This window comes from Pristiophorus japonicus, unplaced genomic scaffold (genome assembly GCF_044704955.1).
Source record: "Pristiophorus japonicus isolate sPriJap1 unplaced genomic scaffold, sPriJap1.hap1 HAP1_SCAFFOLD_270, whole genome shotgun sequence".
Taxonomy (NCBI): Eukaryota; Metazoa; Chordata; class Chondrichthyes; family Pristiophoridae; genus Pristiophorus; species Pristiophorus japonicus.
Genome location: NW_027252450.1, coordinates 220,263 through 243,199, shown reverse-complemented (window position 1 = coordinate 243,199; position 22,937 = coordinate 220,263). Strand labels below are relative to the sequence as shown.

General features: G+C 45.7%; 12 non-coding genes across 12 annotated transcripts; all 12 read left to right on the top strand.

The window, feature by feature from the left end:
- Positions 1 to 900: 900 nt before the first annotated feature.
- On the top strand, positions 901 to 971 carry trnag-gcc (transfer RNA glycine (anticodon GCC)). The gene has a single exon. It is a non-coding gene; the product is annotated as a tRNA-Gly (tRNA).
- Positions 972 to 2,374: 1,403 nt separating this feature from the next.
- On the top strand, positions 2,375 to 2,445 carry trnag-gcc (transfer RNA glycine (anticodon GCC)). The gene has a single exon. It is a non-coding gene; the product is annotated as a tRNA-Gly (tRNA).
- A 1,404-nt stretch (positions 2,446 to 3,849) lies between these two features.
- On the top strand, positions 3,850 to 3,920 carry trnag-gcc (transfer RNA glycine (anticodon GCC)). The gene has a single exon. It is a non-coding gene; the product is annotated as a tRNA-Gly (tRNA).
- Positions 3,921 to 6,799: 2,879 nt separating this feature from the next.
- Positions 6,800 to 6,870, top strand: trnag-gcc (transfer RNA glycine (anticodon GCC)). The gene has a single exon. It is a non-coding gene; the product is annotated as a tRNA-Gly (tRNA).
- Positions 6,871 to 8,274: 1,404 nt separating this feature from the next.
- Positions 8,275 to 8,345, top strand: trnag-gcc (transfer RNA glycine (anticodon GCC)). The gene has a single exon. It is a non-coding gene; the product is annotated as a tRNA-Gly (tRNA).
- A 1,403-nt stretch (positions 8,346 to 9,748) lies between these two features.
- Positions 9,749 to 9,819, top strand: trnag-gcc (transfer RNA glycine (anticodon GCC)). The gene has a single exon. It is a non-coding gene; the product is annotated as a tRNA-Gly (tRNA).
- A 4,352-nt stretch (positions 9,820 to 14,171) lies between these two features.
- trnag-gcc (transfer RNA glycine (anticodon GCC)) lies at positions 14,172 to 14,242 on the top strand. Its single transcript has one exon. It is a non-coding gene; the product is annotated as a tRNA-Gly (tRNA).
- A 1,404-nt stretch (positions 14,243 to 15,646) lies between these two features.
- Positions 15,647 to 15,717, top strand: trnag-gcc (transfer RNA glycine (anticodon GCC)). The gene has a single exon. It is a non-coding gene; the product is annotated as a tRNA-Gly (tRNA).
- Positions 15,718 to 17,120: 1,403 nt separating this feature from the next.
- trnag-gcc (transfer RNA glycine (anticodon GCC)) lies at positions 17,121 to 17,191 on the top strand. The gene has a single exon. It is a non-coding gene; the product is annotated as a tRNA-Gly (tRNA).
- Positions 17,192 to 18,595: 1,404 nt separating this feature from the next.
- Positions 18,596 to 18,666, top strand: trnag-gcc (transfer RNA glycine (anticodon GCC)). The gene has a single exon. It is a non-coding gene; the product is annotated as a tRNA-Gly (tRNA).
- A 1,403-nt stretch (positions 18,667 to 20,069) lies between these two features.
- On the top strand, positions 20,070 to 20,140 carry trnag-gcc (transfer RNA glycine (anticodon GCC)). The gene has a single exon. It is a non-coding gene; the product is annotated as a tRNA-Gly (tRNA).
- A 1,403-nt stretch (positions 20,141 to 21,543) lies between these two features.
- Positions 21,544 to 21,614, top strand: trnag-gcc (transfer RNA glycine (anticodon GCC)). Its single transcript has one exon. It is a non-coding gene; the product is annotated as a tRNA-Gly (tRNA).
- Positions 21,615 to 22,937: the final 1,323 nt, after the last annotated feature.

Sequence of the window (22,937 nt, the reverse complement as noted above, 5' to 3'; positions counted from 1 at the left end):
ATCCACTTTGGTGGCAAAACCTTGAAGGTAGAATGTTATCTGAATGTTGACCGATTTGTAAAAGCGGAGGGGTATTGAGACCTGGGTATTTTGGTACATCAGTCGTTGAAGTCATTCATACATACAGGTACAGCATGCAGTAAAGGAAGCCAAATGTCATGCTGGCCTTCATAGCGAGGAGAGTAGGGTATCGGAGCATGGAGACTTGTACAGCACCTTGCTGAGACCAGACCTTGAGTATTGTGTGCAGTTATGATCATCTAATCTGAGGAAGGACATTCTTGCTTTTGAGGGAGTGTAGCGAATATTCACCAGATTGATTCCAGGGATGGCAGGACTGACATGAAGAAAGACTGGATCGACGAGGCTTATACTCGCTGGAATTTAGAAGAATGAGAGGGGAGCTCATAGAAACATTTAAAATTTGGTCGGGAATGGACAGGTTTGATGGCGTAAAAAGGTTCCCGCAGTCCGAATAAAGGAAGCCCAGTACCAGCGGTCACTGTCTAAGGATAAAGTGTAAACCATTTAGGACCGACACGAGGAGCATCTTCTTCACTCAGATCATTGTGAACCTGTGGAATTCTGTACCACAGAAAGATGTGGAAGCCAGTTGGATAGATATACTCAAAAGACAGTGAGATATGGCCCTTACGGCTAAAGTGATCAAGGGGCATGGAGAGAAATCAGGAAGGGGAAGTGAAGTTGCATGCTCAGCCATGATCATATTGAATGGTGGTGCTGGCTGGAAGGGACGAATGGCCTACTCCAGCACCTACTTTCTAAGTTTCTATGTTTCTATCTTCAGAATATGAGGTGCTTTGTTGTTCTTCGCCTTTTATTAACAAAAATTAAACACTAATTGCACTATCTTTAAACTTGAATGTGTTCGTAATGTGAGCATTGGTGGTTCAGGGGTAGAATTCTCGCCTGCCACGCGGGAGACCCGGGTTTGATTCCCGGCCAATGCAGTGTTTATGGAAGTATTTCAGAAAGCGTGTATTTAAAAATTAAACTTCCCGACTGTTTCAAGAGCGTACACAGAGAGGAGCGGCTGTTAAATGAGCGGCGGCACAGATATCCTTCGGTATAAAGAGCGGGAGCAGTGAGGATCGCTTGTAACGTGAGGGAGTAAAGGATTTGAGTTATTTTTCAAATAGCACGAGCAGAGGGAAGCGGCAATTTAAAAAGCGAGACACACAGGAGTGGCTGTTTGCAGCACGGCAGCAGAGATGAGCGGGTGTTGAAAGAGCGGGAGCAAGTCTGGGCGGCAGTTTAACAAGGAGGAGCAGAAAGGAGCGGCGGTACCGTTTCCTCGAGCTGTGGCGATTTTCAATAATTCCATCAATGTAATATCTCCAACTTTGCAAATCACACCAAGCTGGGTTGCAGTGCGAGCTGCTAGGAGGCTGCAGCGGAATTGGACAGATTCGGTGGATGGCAGATGCCATATAATGAAGATAAGTGTGAGTTTATCCACTTTGGTGGCAAAACCTTGAAGGTAGAATGTTATCTGAATGTTGACCGATTTGTAAAAGCGGAGGGGTATTGAGACCTGGGTATTTTGGTACATCAGTCGTTGAAGTCATTCATACATACAGGTACAGCATGCAGTAAAGGAAGCCAAATGTCATGCTGGCCTTCATAGCGAGGAGATTAGGGTATCGGAGCATGGAGACTTGTACAGCACCTTGCTGAGACCAGACCTTGAGTATTGTGTGCAGTTATGATCATCTAATCTGAGGAAGGACATTCTTGCTTTTGAGGGAGTGTAGCGAATATTCACCAGATTGATTCCAGGGATGGCAGGACTGACATGAAGAAAGACTGGATCGACGAGGCTTATACTCGCTGGAATTTAGAAGAATGAGAGGGGAGCTCATAGAAACATTTAAAATTTGGTCGGGAATGGACAGGTTTGATGGCGTAAAAAGGTTCCCGCAGTCCGAATAAAGGAAGCCCAGTACCAGCGGTCACTGTCTAAGGATAAAGTGTAAACCATTTAGGACCGACACGAGGAGCATCTTCTTCACTCAGATCATTGTGAACCTGTGGAATTCTGTACCACAGAAAGATGTGGAAGCCAGTTGGATAGATATACTCAAAAGACAGTGAGATATGGCCCTTACGGCTAAAGTGATCAAGGGGCATGGAGAGAAATCAGGAAGGGGAAGTGAAGTTGCATGCTCAGCCATGATCATATTGAATGGTGGTGCTGGCTGGAAGGGACGAATGGCCTACTCCTGCACCTACTTTCTAAGTTTCTATGTTTCTATCTTCAGAATATGAGGTGCTTTGTTGTTCTTCGCCTTTTATTAACAAAAATTAAACACTAATTGCACTATCTTTAAACTTGAATGTGTTCGTAATGTGAGCATTGGTGGTTCAGGGGTAGAATTCTCGCCTGCCACGCGGGAGACCCGGGTTCGATTCCCGGCCAATGCAGTGTTTATGGAAGTATTTCAGAAAGCGTGTATTTAAAAATTAAACTTCCCGACTGTTTCAAGAGCGTACACAGAGAGGAGCGGCTGTTAAATGAGCGGCGGCACAGATATCCTTCGGTATAAAGAGCGGGAGCAGTGAGGATCGCTTGTAACGTGAGGGAGTAAAGGATTTGAGTTATTTTTCAAATAGCACGAGCAGAGGGAAGCGGCAATTTAAAAAGCGAGAACACACAGGAGTGGCTGTTTGCAGCACGGCAGCAGAGATGAGCGGGTGTTGAAAGAGCGGGAGCAAGTCTGGGCGGCAGTTTAATAAGGAGGAGCAGAAAGGAGCGGCGGTACCGTTTCCTCGAGCTGTGGCGATTTTCAATAATTCCATCAATGTAATATCTCCAACTTTGCAAATCACACCAAGCTGGGTTGCAGTGCGAGCTGCTAGGAGGCTGCAGCGGAATTGGACAGATTCGGTGGATGGCAGTTGCCATATAATGAAGATAAGTGTGAGTTTATCCACTTTGGTGGCAAAACCTTGAAGGTAGAATGTTATCTGAATGTTGACCGATTTGTAAAAGCGGAGGGGTATTGAGACCTGGGTATTTTGGTACATCAGTCGTTGAAGTCATTCATACATACAGGTACAGCATGCAGTAAAGGAAGCCAAATGTCATGCTGGCCTTCATAGCGAGGAGAGTAGGGTATCGGAGCATGGAGACTTGTACAGCACCTTGCTGAGACCAGACCTTGAGTATTGTGTGCAGTTATGATCATCTAATCTGAGGAAGGACATTCTTGCTTTTGAGGGAGTGTAGCGAATATTCACCAGATTGATTCCAGGGATGGCAGGACTGACATGAAGAAAGACTGGATCGACGAGGCTTATACTCGCTGGAATTTAGAAGAATGAGAGGGGAGCTCATAGAAACATTTAAAATTTGGTCGGGAATGGACAGGTTTGATGGCGTAAAAAGGTTCCCGCAGTCCGAATAAAGGAAGCCCAGTACCAGCGGTCACTGTCTAAGGATAAAGTGTAAACCATTTAGGACCGACACGAGGAGCATCTTCTTCACTCAGATCATTGTGAACCTGTGGAATTCTGTACCACAGAAAGATGTGGAAGCCAGTTGGATAGATATACTCAAAAGACAGTGAGATATGGCCCTTACGGCTAAAGTGATCAAGGGGCATGGAGAGAAATCAGGAAGGGGAAGTGAAGTTGCATGCTCAGCCATGATCATATTGAATGGTGGTGCTGGCTGGAAGGGACGAATGGCCTACTCCAGCACCTACTTTCTAAGTTTCTATGTTTCTATCTTCAGAATATGAGGTGCTTTCTTGTTCTTCGCCTTTTATTAACAAAAATTAAACACTAATTGCACTATCTTTAAACTTGAATGTGTTCGTAATGTGAGCATTGGTGGTTCAGGGGTAGAATTCTCGCCTGCCACGCGGGAGTCCCGGGTTCGATTCCCGGCCAATGCAGTGTTTATGGAAGTATTTCAGAAAGCGTGTATTTAAAAATTAAACTTCCCGACTGTTTCAAGAGCGTACACAGAGAGGAGCGGCTGTTAAATGAGCGGGGGGCACAGATATCCTTCGGTACAAAGAGCGGGAGCAGTGAGGATCGCTTGTAACGTGAGGGAGTAAAGGATTTGAGTTATTTTTCAAATAGCACGAGCAGAGGGAAGCGGCAATTTAAAAAGCGAGAACACACAGGAGTTGCTGTTTGCAGCACGGCAGCAGAGATGAGCGGGTGTTGAAAGAGCGGGAGCAAGTCTGGGCGGCAGTTTAATAAGGAGGAGCAGAAAGGAGCGGCGGTACCGTTTCCTCGAGCTGTGGCGATTTTCAATAATTCCATCAATGTAATATCTCCAACTTTGCAAATCACACCAAGCTGGGTTGCAGTGCGAGCTGCTAGGAGGCTGCAGCGGAATTGGACAGATTCGGTGGATGGCAGATGCCATATAATGAAGATAAGTGTGAGTTTATCCACTTTGGTGGCAAAACCTTGAAGGTAGAATGTTATCTGAATGTTGACCGATTTGTAAAAGCGGAGGGGTATTGAGACCTGGGTATTTTGGTACATCAGTCGTTGAACTCATTCATACATACAGGTACAGCATGCAGTAAAGGAAGCCAAATGTCATGCTGGCCTTCATAGCGAGGAGATTAGGGTATCGGAGCATGGAGACTTGTACAGCACCTTGCTGAGACCAGACCTTGAGTATTGCGTGCAGTTATGATCATCTAATCTGAGGAAGGACATTCTTGCTTTTGAGGGAGTGTAGCGAATATTCACCAGATTGATTCCAGGGATGGCAGGACTGACATGAAGAAAGACTGGATCGACGAGGCTTATACTCGCTGGAATTTAGAAGAATGAGAGGGGAGCTCATAGAAACATTTAAAATTTGGTCGGGAATGGACAGGTTTGATGGCGTAAAAAGGTTCCCGCAGTCCGAATAAAGGAAGCCCAGTACCAGCGATCACTGTCTAAGGATAAAGTGTAAACCATTTAGGACCGACACGAGGAGCATCTTCTTCACTCAGATCATTGTGAACCTGTGGAATTCTGTACCACAGAAAGATGTGGAAGCCAGTTGGATAGATATACTCAAAAGACAGTAAGATATGGCCCTTACGGCTAAAGTGATCAAGGGGCATGGAGAGAAATCAGGAAGGGGAAGTGAAGTTGCATGCTCAGCCATGATCATATTGAATGGTGGTGCTGGCTGGAAGGGACGAATGGCCTACTCCTGCACCTACTTTCTAAGTTTCAATGTTTCTATCTTCAGAATATGAGGTGCTTTGTTGTTCTTCGCCTTTTATTAACAAAAATTAAACACTAATTGCACTATCTTTAAACTTGAATGTGTTCGTAATGTGAGCATTGGTGGTTCAGGGGTAGTATTCTCGCCTGCCACGCGGGAGACCCCGGTTCGATTCCCGGCCAATGCAGTGTTTATGGAAGTATTTCAGAAAGCGTGCATTTAAAAATTAAACTTCCCGACTGTTTCAAGAGCGTACACAGAGAGGAGTGGCTGTTAAATGAGCGGGGGCACAGATATCCTTCGGTTCAAAGAGCGGGAGCAGTGAGGATCGCTTGTAACGTGAGGGAGTAAAGGATTTGAGTTATTTTTCAAATAGCACGAGCAGAGGGAAGCGGCAATTTAAAAAGCGAGAACACACAGGAGTGGCTGTTTGCAGCACGGCAGCAGAGATGAGCGGGTGTTGAAAGATGGGAGCAAGTCTGGGCGGCAGTTTAATAAGGAGGAGCAGAAAGGAGCGGCGGTACCGTTTCCTCGAGCTGTGGCGATTTTCAATAATTCCATCAATGTAATATCTCCAACTTTGCAAATCACACCAAGCTGGGTTGCAGTGCGAGCTGCTAGGAGGCTGCAGCGGAATTGGACAGATTCGGTGGATGGCAGTTGCCATATAATGAAGATAAGTGTGAGTTTATCCACTTTGGTGGCAAAACCTTGAAGGTAGAATGTTATCTGAATGTTGACCGATTTGTAAAAGCGGAGGGGTATTGAGACCTGGGTATTTTGGTACATCAGTCGTTGAAGTCATTCATACATACAGGTACAGCATGCAGTAAAGGAAGCCAAATGTCATGCTGGCCTTCATAGCGAGGAGAGTAGGGTATCGGAGCATGGAGACTTGTACAGCACCTTGCTGAGACCAGACCTTGAGTATTGTGTGCAGTTATGATCAGCTAATCTGAGGAAGGACATTCTTGCTTTTGAGGGAGTGTAGCGAATATTCACCAGATTGATTCCAGGGATGGCAGGACTGACATGAAGAAAGACTGGATCGACGAGGCTTATACTCGCTGGAATTTAGAAGAATGAGAGGGGAGCTCATAGAAACATTTAAAATTTGGTCGGGAATGGACAGGTTTGATGGCGTAAAAAGGTTCCCGCAGTCCGAATAAAGGAAGCCCAGTACCAGCGGTCACTGTCTAAGGATAAAGTGTAAACCATTTAGGACCGACACGAGGAGCATCTTCTTCACTCAGATCATTGTGAACCTGTGGAATTCTGTACCACAGAAAGATGTGGAAGCCAGTTGGATAGATATACTCAAAAGACAGTGAGATATGGCCCTTACGGCTAAAGTGATCAAGGGGCATGGAGAGAAATCAGGAAGGGGAAGTGAAGTTGCATGCTCAGCCATGATCATATTGAATGGTGGTGCTGGCTGGAAGGGACGAATGGCCTACTCCAGCACCTACTTTCTAAGTTTCTATGTTTCTATCTTCAGAATATGAGGTGCTTTGTTGTTCTTCGCCTTTTATTAACAAAAATTAAACACTAATTGCACTATCTTTAAACTTGAATGTGTTCGTAATGTGAGCATTGGTGGTTCAGGGGTAGAATTCTCGCCTGCCACGCGGGAGACCCGGGTTCGATTCCCGGCCAATGCAGTGTTTATGGAAGTATTTCAGAAAGCGTGTATTTAAAAATTAAACTTCCCGACTGTTTCAAGAGCGTACACAGAGAGGAGCGGCTGTTAAATGAGCGGGGGCACAGATATCCTTCGGTACAAAGAGCGGGAGCAGTGAGGATCGCTTGTAACGTGAGGGAGTAAAGGATTTGAGTTATTTTTCAAATAGCACGAGCAGAGGGAAGCGGCAATTTAAAAAGCGAGAACACACAGGAGTTGCTGTTTGCAGCACGGCAGCAGAGATGAGCGGGTGTTGAAAGAGCGGGAGCAAGTCTGGGCGGCAGTTTAATAAGGAGGAGCAGAAAGGAGCGGCGGTACCGTTTCCTCGAGCTGTGGCGATTTTCAATAATTCCATCAATGTAATATCTCCAACTTTGCAAATCACACCAAGCTGGGTTGCAGTGCGAGCTGCTAGGAGGCTGCAGCGGAATTGGACAGATTCGGTGGATGGCAGATGCCATATAATGAAGATAAGTGTGAGTTTATCCACTTTGGTGGCAAAACCTTGAAGGTAGAATGTTATCTGAATGTTGACCGATTTGTAAAAGCGGAGGGGTATTGAGACCTGGGTATTTTGGTACATCAGTCGTTGAAGTCTTTCATACATACAGGTACAGCATGCAGTAAAGGAAGCCAAATGTCATGCTGGCCTTCATAGCAAGGAGATTAGGGTATCGGAGCATGGAGACTTGTACAGCACCTTGCTGAGACCAGACCTTGAGTATTGCGTGCAGTTATGATCATCTAATCTGAGGAAGGACATTCTTGCTTTTGAGGGAGTGTAGCGAATATTCACCAGATTGATTCCAGGGATGGCAGGACTGACATGAAGAAAGACTGGATCGACGAGGCTTATACTCGCTGGAATTTAGAAGAATGAGAGGGGAGCTCATAGAAAGATTTAAAATTTGGTCGGGAATGGACAGGTTTGATGGCGTAAAAAGGTTCCCGCATTCCGAATAAAGGAAGCCCAGTACCAGCGGTCACTGTCTAAGGATAAAGTGTAAACCATTTAGGACCGACACGAGGAGCATCTTCTTCACTCAGATCATTGTGAACCTGTGGAATTCTGTACCACAGAAAGATGTGGAAGCCAGTTGGATAGATATACTCAAAAGACAGTAAGATATGGCCCTTAAGGCTAAAGTGATCAAGCGCCATGGAGAGAAATCAGGAAGGGGAAGTGAAGTTGCATGCTCAGCCATGATCATATTGAATGGTGGTGCTGGCTGGAAGGGACGAATGGCCTACTCCTGCACCTACTTTCTAAGTTTCTCTGTTTCTATCTTCAGAATATGAGGTGCTTTGTTGTTCTTCGCCTTTTATTAACAAAAATTAAACACTAATTGCACTATCTTTAAACTTGAATGTGTTCGTAATGTGAGCATTGGTGGTTCAGGGGTAGAATTCTCGCCTGCCACGCGGGAGACCCGGGTTCGATTCCCGGCCAATGCAGTGTTTATGGAAGTATTTCAGAAAGCGTGCATTTAAAAATTAAACTTCCCGACTGTTTCAAGAGCGTACACAGAGAGGAGCGGCTGTCAAATGAGCGGGGGCACAGATATCCTTCGGTACAAAGAGCGGGAGCAGTGAGGATCGCTTGTAACGTGAGGGAGTGAAGGACTTGAGTTATTTTTCAAATAGCACGAGCAGAGGGAAGCGGCAATTTAAAAGGCGAGACACACAGGAGTGGCTGTTTGCAGCACGGCAGCAGAGATGAGCGGGTGTTGAAAGAGCGGGAGCAAGTCTGGGCGGCAGTTTAATAAGGAGGAGCAGAAAGGAGCGGCGGTTCCGTTTCCTCGAGCTGTGGCGATTTTCAATAATTCCATCAATGTAATATCTCCAACTTTGCAAATCACACCAAGCTGGGTTGCAGTGCGAGCTGCTAGGAGGCTGCAGCGGAATTGGACAGATTCGGTGGATGGCAGATGCCATATAATGAAGATAAGTGTGAGTTTATCCACTTTGGTGGCAAAACCTTGAAGGTAGAATGTTATCTGAATGTTGACCGATTTGTAAAAGCGGAGGGGTATTGAGACCTGGGTATTTTGGTACATCAGTCGTTGAAGTCTTTCATACATACAGGTACAGCATGCAGTAAAGGAAGCCAAATGTCATGCTGGCCTTCATAGCGAGGAGATTAGGGTATCGGAGCATGGAGACTTGTACAGCACCTTGCTGAGACCAGACCTTGAGTATTGTGTGCAGTTATGATCATCTAATCTGAGGAAGGACATTCTTGCTTTTGAGGGAGTGTAGCGAATATTCACCAGATTGATTCCAGGGATGGCAGGACTGACATGAAGAAAGACTGGATCGACGAGGCTTATACTCGCTGGAATTTAGAAGAATGAGAGGGGAGCTCATAGAAACATTTAAAATTTGGTCGGGAATGGACAGGTTTGATGGCGTAAAAAGGTTCCCGCAGTCCGAATAAAGGAAGCCCAGTACCAGCGGTCACTGTCTAAGGATAAAGTGTAAACCATTTAGGACCGACACGAGGAGCATCTTCTTCACTCAGATCATTGTGAACCTGTGGAATTCTGTACCACAGAAAGATGTGGAAGCCAGTTGGATAGATATACTCAAAAGACAGTGAGATATGGCCCTTACGGCTAAAGTGATCAAGGGGCATGGAGAGAAATCAGGAAGGGGAAGTGAAGTTGCATGCTCAGCCATGATCATATTGAATGGTGGTGCTGGCTGGAAGGGACGAATGGCCTACTCCAGCACCTACTTTCTAAGTTTCTATGTTTCTATCTTCAGAATATGAGGTGCTTTGTTGTTCTTCGCCTTTTATTAACAAAAATTAAACACTAATTGCACTATCTTTAAACTTGAATGTGTTCGTAATGTGAGCATTGGTGGTTCAGGGGTAGAATTCTCGCCTGCCACGCGGGAGACCCGGGTTCGATTCCCGGCCAACGCAGTGTTTATGGAAGTATTTCAGAAAGCGTGTATTTAAAAATTAAACTTCCCGACTGTTTCAAGAGCGTACACAGAGAGGTGCGGCTGTTAAATGAGCGGGGGCACAGATATCCTTCGGTACAAAGAGCGGGAGCAGTGAGGATCGCTTGTAACGTGAGGGAGTAAAGGATTTGAGTTATTTTTCAAATAGCACGAGCAGAGGGAAGCGGCAATTTCAAAAGCGAGAACACACAGGAGTTGCTGTTTGCAGCACGGCAGCAGAGATGAGCGGGTGTTGAAAGAGCGGGAGCAAGTCTGGGCGGCAGTTTAATAAGGAGGAGCAGAAAGGAGCGGCGGTACCGTTTCCTCGAGCTGTGGCGATTTTCAATAATTCCATCAATGTAATATCTCCAACTTTGCAAATCACACCAAGCTGGGTTGCAGTGCGAGCTGCTAGGAGGCTGCAGCGGAATTGGACAGATTCGGTGGATGGCAGATGCCATATAATGAAGATAAGTGTGAGTTTATCCACTTTGGTGGCAAAACCTTGAAGGTAGAATGTTATCTGAATGTTGACCGATTTGTAAAAGCGGAGGGGTATTGAGACCTGGGTATTTTGGTACATCAGTCGTTGAAGTCTTTCATACATACAGGTACAGCATGCAGTAAAGGAAGCCAAATGTCATGCTGGCCTTCATAGCGAGGAGATTAGGGTATCGGAGCATGGAGACTTGTACAGCACCTTGCTGAGACCAGACCTTGAGTATTGCGTGCAGTTATGATCATCTAATCTGAGGAAGGACATTCTTGCTTTTGAGGGAGTGTAGCGAATATTCACCAGATTGATTCCAGGGATGGCAGGACTGACATGAAGAAAGACTGGATCGACGAGGCTTATACTCGCTGGAATTTAGAAGAATGAGAGGGGAGCTCATAGAAACATTTAAAATTTGGTCGGGAATGGACAGGTTTGATGGCGTAAAAAGGTTCCCGCAGTCCGAATAAAGGAAGCCCAGTACCAGCGGTCACTGTCTAAGGATAAAGTGTAAACCATTTAGGACCGACACGAGGAGCATCTTCTTCACTCAGATCATTGTGAACCTGTGGAATTCTGTACCACAGAAAGATGTGGAAGCCAGTTGGATAGATATACTCAAAAGACAGTGAGATATGGCCCTTACGGCTAAAGTGATCAAGGGGCATGGAGAGAAATCAGTAAGGGGAAGTGAAGTTGCATGCTCAGCCATGATCATATTGAATGGTGGTGCTGGCTGGAAGGGACGAATGGCCTACTCCTGCACCTACTTTCTAAGTTTCTATGTTTCTATCTTCAGAATATGAGGTGCTTTGTTGTTCTTCGCCTTTTATTAACAAAAATTAAACACTAATTGCACTATCTTTAAACTTGAATGTGTTCGTAATGTGAGCATTGGTGGTTCAGGGGTAGTATTCTCGCCTGCCACGCGGGAGACCCCGGTTCGATTCCCGGCCAATGCAGTGTTTATGGAAGTATTTCAGAAAGCGTGCATTTAAAAATTAAACTTCCCGACTGTTTCAAGAGCGTACACAGAGAGGAGTGGCTGTTAAATGAGCGGGGGCACAGATATCCTTCGGTTCAAAGAGCGGGAGCAGTGAGGATCGCTTGTAACGTGAGGGAGTAAAGGATTTGAGTTATTTTTCAAATAGCACGAGCAGAGGGAAGCGGCAATTTAAAAAGCGAGAACACACAGGAGTGGCTGTTTGCAGCACGGCAGCAGAGATGAGCGGGTGTTGAAAGATGGGAGCAAGTCTGGGCGGCAGTTTAATAAGGAGGAGCAGAAAGGAGCGGCGGTACCGTTTCCTCGAGCTGTGGCGATTTTCAATAATTCCATCAATGTAATATCTCCAACTTTGCAAATCACACCAAGCTGGGTTGCAGTGCGAGCTGCTAGGAGGCTGCAGCGGAATTGGACAGATTCGGTGGATGGCAGTTGCCATATAATGAAGATAAGTGTGAGTTTATCCACTTTGGTGGCAAAACCTTGAAGGTAGAATGTTATCTGAATGTTGACCGATTTGTAAAAGCGGAGGGGTATTGAGACCTGGGTATTTTGGTACATCAGTCGTTGAAGTCATTCATACATACAGGTACAGCATGCAGTAAAGGAAGCCAAATGTCATGCTGGCCTTCATGGCGAGGAGATTAGGGTATCGGAGCATGGAGACTTGTACAGCACCTTGCTGAGACCAGACCTTGAGTATTGCGTGCAGTTATGATCATCTAATCTGAGGAAGGACATTCTTGCTTTTGAGGGAGTGTAGCGAATATTCACCAGATTGATTCCAGGGATGGCAGGACTGACATGAAGAAAGACTGGATCGACGAGGCTTATACTCGCTGGAATTTAGAAGAATGAGAGGGGAGCTCATAGAAACATTTAAAATTTGGTCGGGAATGGACAGGTTTGATGGCGTAAAAAGGTTCCCGCAGTCCGAATAAAGGAAGCCCAGTACCAGCGGTCACTGTCTAAGGATAAAGTGTAAACCATTTAGGACCGACACGAGGAGCATCTTCTTCACTCAGATCATTGTGAACCTGTGGAATTCTGTACCACAGAAAGATGTGGAAGCCAGTTGGATAGATATACTCAAAAGACAGTGAGATATGGCCCTTACGGCTAAAGTGATCAAGGGGCATGGAGAGAAATCAGGAAGGGGAAGTGAAGTTGCATGCTCAGCCATGATCATATTGAATGGTGGTGCTGGCTGGAAGGGACGAATGGCCTACTCCTGCACCTACTTTCTAAGTTTCTATGTTTCTATCTTCAGAATATGAGGTGCTTTGTTGTTCTTCGCCTTTTATTAACAAAAATTAAACACTAATTGCACTATCTTTAAACTTGAATGTGTTCGTAATGTGAGCATTGGTGGTTCAGGGGTAGTATTCTCGCCTGCCACGCGGGAGACCCCGGTTCGATTCCCGGCCAATGCAGTGTTTATGGAAGTATTTCAGAAAGCGTGCATTTAAAAATTAAACTTCCCGACTGTTTCAAGAGCGTACACAGAGAGGAGTGGCTGTTAAATGAGCGGGGGCACAGATATCCTTCGGTTCAAAGAGCGGGAGCAGTGAGGATCGCTTGTAACGTGAGGGAGTAAAGGATTTGAGTTATTTTTCAAATAGCACGAGCAGAGGGAAGCGGCAATTTAAAAAGCGAGAACACACAGGAGTGGCTGTTTGCAGCACGGCAGCAGAGATGAGCGGGTGTTGAAAGATGGGAGCAAGTCTGGGCGGCAGTTTAATAAGGAGGAGCAGAAAGGAGCGGCGGTACCGTTTCCTCGAGCTGTGGCGATTTTCAATAATTCCATCAATGTAATATCTCCAACTTTGCAAATCACACCAAGCTGGGTTGCAGTGCGAGCTGCTAGGAGGCTGCAGCGGAATTGGACAGATTCGGTGGATGGCAGTTGCCATATAATGAAGATAAGTGTGAGTTTATCCACTTTGGTGGCAAAACCTTGAAGGTAGAATGTTATCTGAATGTTGACCGATTTGTAAAAGCGGAGGGGTATTGAGACCTGGGTATTTTGGTACATCAGTCGTTGAAGTCATTCATACATACAGGTACAGCATGCAGTAAAGGAAGCCAAATGTCATGCTGGCCTTCATAGCGAGGAGAGTAGGGTATCGGAGCATGGAGACTTGTACAGCACCTTGCTGAGACCAGACCTTGAGTATTGTGTGCAGTTATGATCATCTAATCTGAGGAAGGACATTCTTGCTTTTGAGGGAGTGTAGCGAATATTCACCAGATTGATTCCAGGGATGGCAGGACTGACATGAAGAAAGACTGGATCGACGAGGCTTATACTCGCTGGAATTTAGAAGAATGAGAGGGGAGCTCATAGAAACATTTAAAATTTGGTCGGGAATGGACAGGTTTGATGGCGTAAAAAGGTTCCCGCAGTCCGAATAAAGGAAGCCCAGTACCAGCGGTCACTGTCTAAGGATAAAGTGTAAACCATTTAGGACCGACACGAGGAGCATCTTCTTCACTCAGATCATTGTGAACCTGTGGAATTCTGTACCACAGAAAGATGTGGAAGCCAGTTGGATAGATATACTCAAAAGACAGTGAGATATGGCCCTTACGGCTAAAGTGATCAAGGGGCATGGAGAGAAATCAGGAAGGGGAAGTGAAGTTGCATGCTCAGCCATGATCATATTGAATGGTGGTGCTGGCTGGAAGGGACGAATGGCCTACTCCAGCACCTACTTTCTAAGTTTCTATGTTTCTATCTTCAGAATATGAGGTGCTTTGTTGTTCTTCGCCTTTTATTAACAAAAATTAAACACTAATTGCACTATCTTTAAACTTGAATGTGTTCGTAATGTGAGCATTGGTGGTTCAGGGGTAGAATTCTCGCCTGCCACGCGGGAGACCCGGGTTCGATTCCCGGCCAATGCAGTGTTTATGGAAGTATTTCAGAAAGCGTGTATTTAAAAATTAAACTTCCCGACTGTTTCAAGAGCGTACACAGAGAGGAGCGGCTGTTAAATGAGCGGGGGCACAGATATCCTTCGGTACAAAGAGCGGGAGCAGTGAGGATCGCTTGTAACGTGAGGGAGTAAAGGATTTGAGTTATTTTTCAAATAGCACGAGCAGAGGGAAGCGGCAATTTAAAAAGCGAGAACACACAGGAGTTGCTGTTGGCAGCACGGCAGCAGAGATGAGCGGGTGTTGAAAGAGCGGGAGCAAGTCTGGGCGGCAGTTTAATAAGGAGGAGCAGAAAGGAGCGGCGGTACCGTTTCCTCGAGCTGTGGCGATTTTCAATAATTCCATCAATGTAATATCTCCAACTTTGCAAATCACACCAAGCTGGGTTGCAGTGCGAGCTGCTAGGAGGCTGCAGCGGAATTGGACAGATTCGGTGGATGGCAGATGCCATATAATGAAGATAAGTGTGAGTTTATCCACTTTGGTGGCAAAACCTTGAAGGTAGAATGTTATCTGAATGTTGACCGATTTGTAAAAGCGGAGGGGTATTGAGACCTGGGTATTTTGGTACATCAGTCGTTGAAGTCTTTCATACATACAGGTACAGCATGCAGTAAAGGAAGCCAAATGTCATGCTGGCCTTCATAGCAAGGAGATTAGGGTATCGGAGCATGGAGACTTGTACAGCACCTTGCTGAGACCAGACCTTGAGTATTGCGTGCAGTTATGATCATCTAATCTGAGGAAGGACATTCTTGCTTTTGAGGGAGTGTAGCGAATATTCACCAGATTGATTCCAGGGATGGCAGGACTGACATGAAGAAAGACTGGATCGACGAGGCTTATACTCGCTGGAATTTAGAAGAATGAGAGGGGAGCTCATAGAAACATTTAAAATTTGGTCGGGAATGGACAGGTTTGATGGCGTAAAAAGGTTCCCGCATTCCGAATAAAGGAAGCCCAGTACCAGCGGTCACTGTCTAAGGATAAAGTGTAAACCATTTAGGACCGACACGAGGAGCATCTTCTTCACTCAGATCATTGTGAACCTGTGGAATTCTGTACCACAGAAAGATGTGGAAGCCAGTTGGATAGATATACTCAAAAGACAGTAAGATATGGCCCTTAAGGCTAAAGTGATCAAGCGCCATGGAGAGAAATCAGGAAGGGGAAGTGAAGTTGCATGCTCAGCCATGATCATATTGAATGGTGGTGCTGGCTGGAAGGGACGAATGGCCTACTCCTGCACCTACTTTCTAAGTTTCTCTGTTTCTATCTTCAGAATATGAGGTGCTTTGTTGTTCTTCGCCTTTTATTAACAAAAATTAAACACTAATTGCACTATCTTTAAACTTGAATGTGTTCGTAATGTGAGCATTGGTGGTTCAGGGGTAGAATTCTCGCCTGCCACGCGGGAGACCCGGGTTCGATTCCCGGCCAATGCAGTGTTTATGGAAGTATTTCAGAAAGCGTGCATTTAAAAATTAAACTTCCCGACTGTTTCAAGAGCGTACACAGAGAGGAGCGGCTGTCAAATGAGCGGGGGCACAGATATCCTTCGGTACAAAGAGCGGGAGCAGTGAGGATCGCTTGTAACGTGAGGGAGTAAAGGATTTGAGTTATTTTTCAAATAGCACGAGCAGAGGGAAGCGGCAATTTAAAAGGCGAGACACACAGGAGTGGCTGTTTGCAGCACGGCAGCAGAGATGAGCGGGTGTTGAAAGAGCGGGAGCAAGTCTGGGCGGCAGTTTAATAAGGAGGAGCAGAAAGGAGCGGCGGTTCCGTTTCCTCGAGCTGTGGCGATTTTCAATAATTCCATCAATGTAATATCTCCAACTTTGCAAATCACACCAAGCTGGGTTGCAGTGCGAGCTGCTAGGAGGCTGCAGCGGAATTGGACAGATTCGGTGGATGGCAGATGCCATATAATGAAGATAAGTGTGAGTTTATCCACTTTGGTGGCAAAACCTTGAAGGTAGAATGTTATCTGAATGTTGACCGATTTGTAAAAGCGGAGGGGTATTGAGACCTGGGTATTTTGGTACATCAGTCGTTGAAGTCTTTCATACATACAGGTACAGCATGCAGTAAAGGAAGCCAAATGTCATGCTGGCCTTCATAGCGAGGAGATTAGGGTATCGGAGCATGGAGACTTGTACAGCACCTTGCTGAGACCAGACCTTGAGTATTGTGTGCAGTTATGATCATCTAATCTGAGGAAGGACATTCTTGCTTTTGAGGGAGTGTAGCGAATATTCACCAGATTGATTCCAGGGATGGCAGGACTGACATGAAGAAAGACTGGATCGACGAGGCTTATACTCGCTGGAATTTAGAAGAATGAGAGGGGAGCTCATAGAAACATTTAAAATTTGGTCGGGAATGGACAGGTTTGATGGCGTAAAAAGGTTCCCGCAGTCCGAATAAAGGAAGCCCAGTACCAGCGGTCACTGTCTAAGGATAAAGTGTAAACCATTTAGGACCGACACGAGGAGCATCTTCTTCACTCAGATCATTGTGAACCTGTGGAATTCTGTACCACAGAAAGATGTGGAAGCCAGTTGGATAGATATACTCAAAAGACAGTGAGATATGGCCCTTACGGCTAAAGTGATCAAGGGGCATGGAGAGAAATCAGGAAGGGGAAGTGAAGTTGCATGCTCAGCCATGATCATATTGAATGGTGGTGCTGGCTGGAAGGGACGAATGGCCTACTCCAGCACCTACTTTCTAAGTTTCTATGTTTCTATCTTCAGAATATGAGGTGCTTTGTTGTTCTTCGCCTTTTATTAACAAAAATTAAACACTAATTGCACTATCTTTAAACTTGAATGTGTTCGTAATGTGAGCATTGGTGGTTCAGGGGTAGAATTCTCGCCTGCCACGCGGGAGACCCGGGTTCGATTCCCGGCCAATGCAGTGTTTATGGAAGTATTTCAGAAAGCGTGTATTTAAAAATTAAACTTCCCGACTGTTTCAAGAGCGTACACAGAGAGGTGCGGCTGTTAAATGAGCGGGGGCACAGATATCCTTCGGTACAAAGAGCGGGAGCAGTGAGGATCGCTTGTAACGTGAGGGAGTAAAGGATTTGAGTTATTTTTCAAATAGCACGAGCAGAGGGAAGCGGCAATTTCAAAAGCGAGAACACACAGGAGTTGCTGTTTGCAGCACGGCAGCAGAGATGAGCGGGTGTTGAAAGAGCGGGAGCAAGTCTGGGCGGCAGTTTAATAAGGAGGAGCAGAAAGGAGCGGCGGTACCGTTTCCTCGAGCTGTGGCGATTTTCAATAATTCCATCAATGTAATATCTCCAACTTTGCAAATCACACCAAGCTGGGTTGCAGTGCGAGCTGCTAGGAGGCTGCAGCGGAATTGGACAGATTCGGTGGATGGCAGATGCCATATAATGAAGATAAGTGTGAGTTTATCCACTTTGGTGGCAAAACCTTGAAGGTAGAATGTTATCTGAATGTTGACCGATTTGTAAAAGCGGAGGGGTATTGAGACCTGGGTATTTTGGTACATCAGTCGTTGAAGTCTTTCATACATACAGGTACAGCATGCAGTAAAGGAAGCCAAATGTCATGCTGGCCTTCATAGCGAGGAGATTAGGGTATCGGAGCATGGAGACTTGTACAGCACCTTGCTGAGACCAGACCTTGAGTATTGCGTGCAGTTATGATCATCTAATCTGAGGAAGGACATTCTTGCTTTTGAGGGAGTGTAGCGAATATTCACCAGATTGATTCCAGGGATGGCAGGACTGACATGAAGAAAGACTGGATCGACGAGGCTTATACTCGCTGGAATTTAGAAGAATGAGAGGGGAGCTCATAGAAACATTTAAAATTTGGTCGGGAATGGACAGGTTTGATGGCGTAAAAAGGTTCCCGCAGTCCGAATAAAGGAAGCCCAGTACCAGCGGTCACTGTCTAAGGATAAAGTGTAAACCATTTAGGACCGACACGAGGAGCATCTTCTTCACTCAGATCATTGTGAACCTGTGGAATTCTGTACCACAGAAAGATGTGGAAGCCAGTTGGATAGATATACTCAAAAGACAGTGAGATATGGCCCTTACGGCTAAAGTGATCAAGGGGCATGGAGAGAAATCAGTAAGGGGAAGTGAAGTTGCATGCTCAGCCATGATCATATTGAATGGTGGTGCTGGCTGGAAGGGACGAATGGCCTACTCCTGCACCTACTTTCTAAGTTTCTATGTTTCTATCTTCAGAATATGAGGTGCTTTGTTGTTCTTCGCCTTTTATTAACAAAAATTAAACACTAATTGCACTATCTTTAAACTTGAATGTGTTCGTAAGGTGAGCATTGGTGGTTCAGGGGTAGAATTCTCGCCTGCCACGCGGGAGACCCGGGTTCGATTCCCGGCCAATGCAGTGTTTATGGAAGTATTTCAGAAAGCGTGCATTTAAAAATTAAACTTCCCGACTGTTTCAAGAGCGTACACAGAGAGGAGCGGCTGTTAAATGAGCGGGGGCACAGATATCCTTCGGTACAAAGAGCGGGAGCAGTGAGGATCGCTTGTAACGTGAGGGAGTGAAGGATTTGAGTTATTTTTCAAATAGCACGAGCAGAGGGAAGCAGCAATTTAAAAAGCGAGACACACAGGAGTGGCTGTTTGCAGCACGGCAGCAGAGATGAGCGGGTGTTGAAAGAGCGGGAGCAAGTCTGGGCGGCAGTTTAATAAGGAGGAGCAGAAAGGAGCGGCGGTACCGTTTCCTCGAGCTGTGGCGATTTTCAATAATTCCATCAATGTAATATCTCCAACTTTGCAAATCACACCAAGCTGGGTTGCAGTGCGAGCTGCTAGGAGGCTGCAGCGGAATTGGACAGATTCGGTGGATGGCAGATGCCATATAATGAAGATAAGTGTGAGTTTATCCATTTTGGTGGCAAAACCTTGAAGGTAGAATGTTATCTGAATGTTGACCGATTTGTAAAAGCGGAGGGGTATTGAGACCTGGGTATTTTGGTACATCAGTCGTTGAAGTCTTTCATACATACAGGTACAGCATGCAGTAAAGGAAGCCAAATGTCATGCTGGCCTTCATAGCGAGGAGATTAGGGTATCGGAGCATGGAGACTTGTACAGCACCTTGCTGAGACCAGACCTTGAGTATTGTGTGCAGTTATGATCATCTAATCTGAGGAAGGACATTCTTGCTTTTGAGGGAGTGTAGCGAATATTCACCAGATTGATTCCAGGGATGGCAGGACTGACATGAAGAAAGACTGGATCGACGAGGCTTATACTCGCTGGAATTTAGAAGAATGAGAGGGGAGCTCATAGAAACATTTAAAATTTGGTCGGGAATGGACAGGTTTGATGGCGTAAAAAGGTTCCCGCAGTCCGAATAAAGGAAGCCCAGTACCAGCGGTCACTGTCTAAGGATAAAGTGTAAACCATTTAGGACCGACACGAGGAGCATCTTCTTCACTCAGATCATTGTGAACCTGTGGAATTCTGTACCACAGAAAGATGTGGAAGCCAGTTGGATAGATATACTCAAAAGACAGTGAGATATGGCCCTTACGGCTAAAGTGATCAAGGGGCATGGAGAGAAATCAGGAAGGGGAAGTGAAGTTGCATGCTCAGCCATGATCATATTGAATGGTGGTGCTGGCTGGAAGGGACGAATGGCCTACTCCTGCACCTACTTTCTAAGTTTCTATGTTTCTATCTTCAGAATATGAGGTGCTTTGTTGTTCTTCGTCTTTTATTAACAAAAATTAAACACTAATTGCACTATCTTTAAACTTGAATGTGTTCGTAAGGTGAGCATTGGTGGTTCAGGGGTAGAATTCTCGCCTGCCACGCGGGAGACCCGGGTTCGATTCCCGGCCAATGCAGTGTTTATGGAAGTATTTCAGAAAGCGTGTATTTAAAAATTAAACTTCCCGACTGTTTCAAGAGCGTATACAGAGAGGAGCGGCTGTTAAATGAGCGGGGGCACAGATATCCTTCGGTACAAAGAGCGGGAGCAGTGAGGATCGCTTGTAACGTGAGGGAGTAAAGGATTTGAGTTATTTTTCAAATAGCACGAGCAGAGGGAAGCGGCAATTTAAAAAGCGAGACACACAGGAGTGGCTGTTTGCAGCACGGCAGCAGAGATGAGCGGGTGTTGAAAGAGCGGGAGCAAGTCTGGGCGGCAGTTTAATAAGGAGGAGCAGAAAGGAGCGGCGGTTCCGTTTCCTCGAGCTGTGGCGATTTTCAATAATTCCATCAATGTAATATCTCCAACTTTGCAAATCACACCAAGCTGGGTTGCAGTGCGAGCTGCTAGGAGGCTGCAGCGGAATTGGACAGATTCGGTGGATGGCAGATGCCATATAATGAAGATAAGTGTGAGTTTATCCACTTTGGTGGCAAAACCTTGAAGGTAGAATGTTATCTGAATGTTGACCGATTTGTAAAAGCGGAGGGGTATTGAGACCTGGGTATTTTGGTACATCAGTCGTTGAAGTCATTCATACATACAGGTACAGCATGCAGTAAAGGAAGCCAAATGTCATGCTGGCCTTCATAGCGAGGAGAGTAGGGTATCGGAGCATGGAGACTTGTACAGCACCTTGCTGAGACCAGACCTTGAGTATTGTGTGCAGTTATGATCATCTAATCTGAGGAAGGACATTCTTGCTTTTGAGGGAGTGTAGCGAATATTCACCAGATTGATTCCAGGGATGGCAGGACTGACATGAAGAAAGACTGGATCGACGAGGCTTATACTCGCTGGAATTTAGAAGAATGAGAGGGGAGCTCATAGAAACATTTAAAATTTGGTCGGGAATGGACAGGTTTGATGGCGTAAAAAGGTTCCCGCAGTCCGAATAAAGGAAGCCCAGTACCAGCGGTCACTGTCTAAGGATAAAGTGTAAACCATTTAGGACCGACACGAGGAGCATCTTCTTCACTCAGATCATTGTGAACCTGTGGAATTCTGTACCACAGAAAGATGTGGAAGCCAGTTGGATAGATATACTCAAAAGACAGTGAGATATGGCCCTTACGGCTAAAGTGATCAAGGGGCATGGAGAGAAATCAGTAAGGGGAAGTGAAGTTGCATGCTCAGCCATGATCATATTGAATGGTGGTGCTGGCTGGAAGGGACGAATGGCCTACTCCTGCACCTACTTTCTAAGTTTCTATGTTTCTATCTTCAGAATATGAGGTGCTTTGTTGTTCTTCGCCTTTTATTAACAAAAATTAAACACTAATTGCACTATCTTTAAACTTGAATGTGTTCGTAAGGTGAGCATTGGTGGTTCAGGGGTAGAATTCTCGCCTGCCACGCGGGAGACCCGGGTTCGATTCCCGGCCAATGCAGTGTTTATGGAAGTATTTCAGAAAGCGTGCATTTAAAAATTAAACTTCCCGACTGTTTCAAGAGCGTACACAGAGAGGAGCGGCTGTTAAATGAGCGGGGGCACAGATATCCTTCGGTACAAAGAGCGGGAGCAGTGAGGATCGCTTGTAACGTGAGGGAGTGAAGGATTTGAGTTATTTTTCAAATAGCACGAGCAGAGGGAAGCAGCAATTTAAAAAGCGAGACACACAGGAGTGGCTGTTTGCAGCACGGCAGCAGAGATGAGCGGGTGTTGAAAGAGCGGGAGCAAGTCTGGGCGGCAGTTTAATAAGGAGGAGCAGAAAGGAGCGGCGGTACCGTTTCCTCGAGCTGTGGCGATTTTCAATAATTCCATCAATGTAATATCTCCAACTTTGCAAATCACACCAAGCTGGGTTGCAGTGCGAGCTGCTAGGAGGCTGCAGCGGAATTGGACAGATTCGGTGGATGGCAGATGCCATATAATGAAGATAAGTGTGAGTTTATCCATTTTGGTGGCAAAACCTTGAAGGTAGAATGTTATCTGAATGTTGACCGATTTGTAAAAGCGGAGGGGTATTGAGACCTGGGTATTTTGGTACATCAGTCGTTGAAGTCTTTCATACATACAGGTACAGCATGCAGTAAAGGAAGCCAAATGTCATGCTGGCCTTCATAGCGAGGAGATTAGGGTATCGGAGCATGGAGACTTGTACAGCACCTTGCTGAGACCAGACCTTGAGTATTGTGTGCAGTTATGATCATCTAATCTGAGGAAGGACATTCTTGCTTTTGAGGGAGTGTAGCGAATATTCACCAGATTGATTCCAGGGATGGCAGGACTGACATGAAGAAAGACTGGATCGACGAGGCTTATACTCGCTGGAATTTAGAAGAATGAGAGGGGAGCTCATAGAAACATTTAAAATTTGGTCGGGAATGGACAGGTTTGATGGCGTAAAAAGGTTCCCGCAGTCCGAATAAAGGAAGCCCAGTACCAGCGGTCACTGTCTAAGGATAAAGTGTAAACCATTTAGGACCGACACGAGGAGCATCTTCTTCACTCAGATCATTGTGAACCTGTGGAATTCTGTACCACAGAAAGATGTGGAAGCCAGTTGGATAGATATACTCAAAAGACAGTGAGATATGGCCCTTACGGCTAAAGTGATCAAGGGGCATGGAGAGAAATCAGGAAGGGGAAGTGAAGTTGCATGCTCAGCCATGATCATATTGAATGGTGGTGCTGGCTGGAAGGGACGAATGGCCTACTCCTGCACCTACTTTCTAAGTTTCTATGTTTCTATCTTCAGAATATGAGGTGC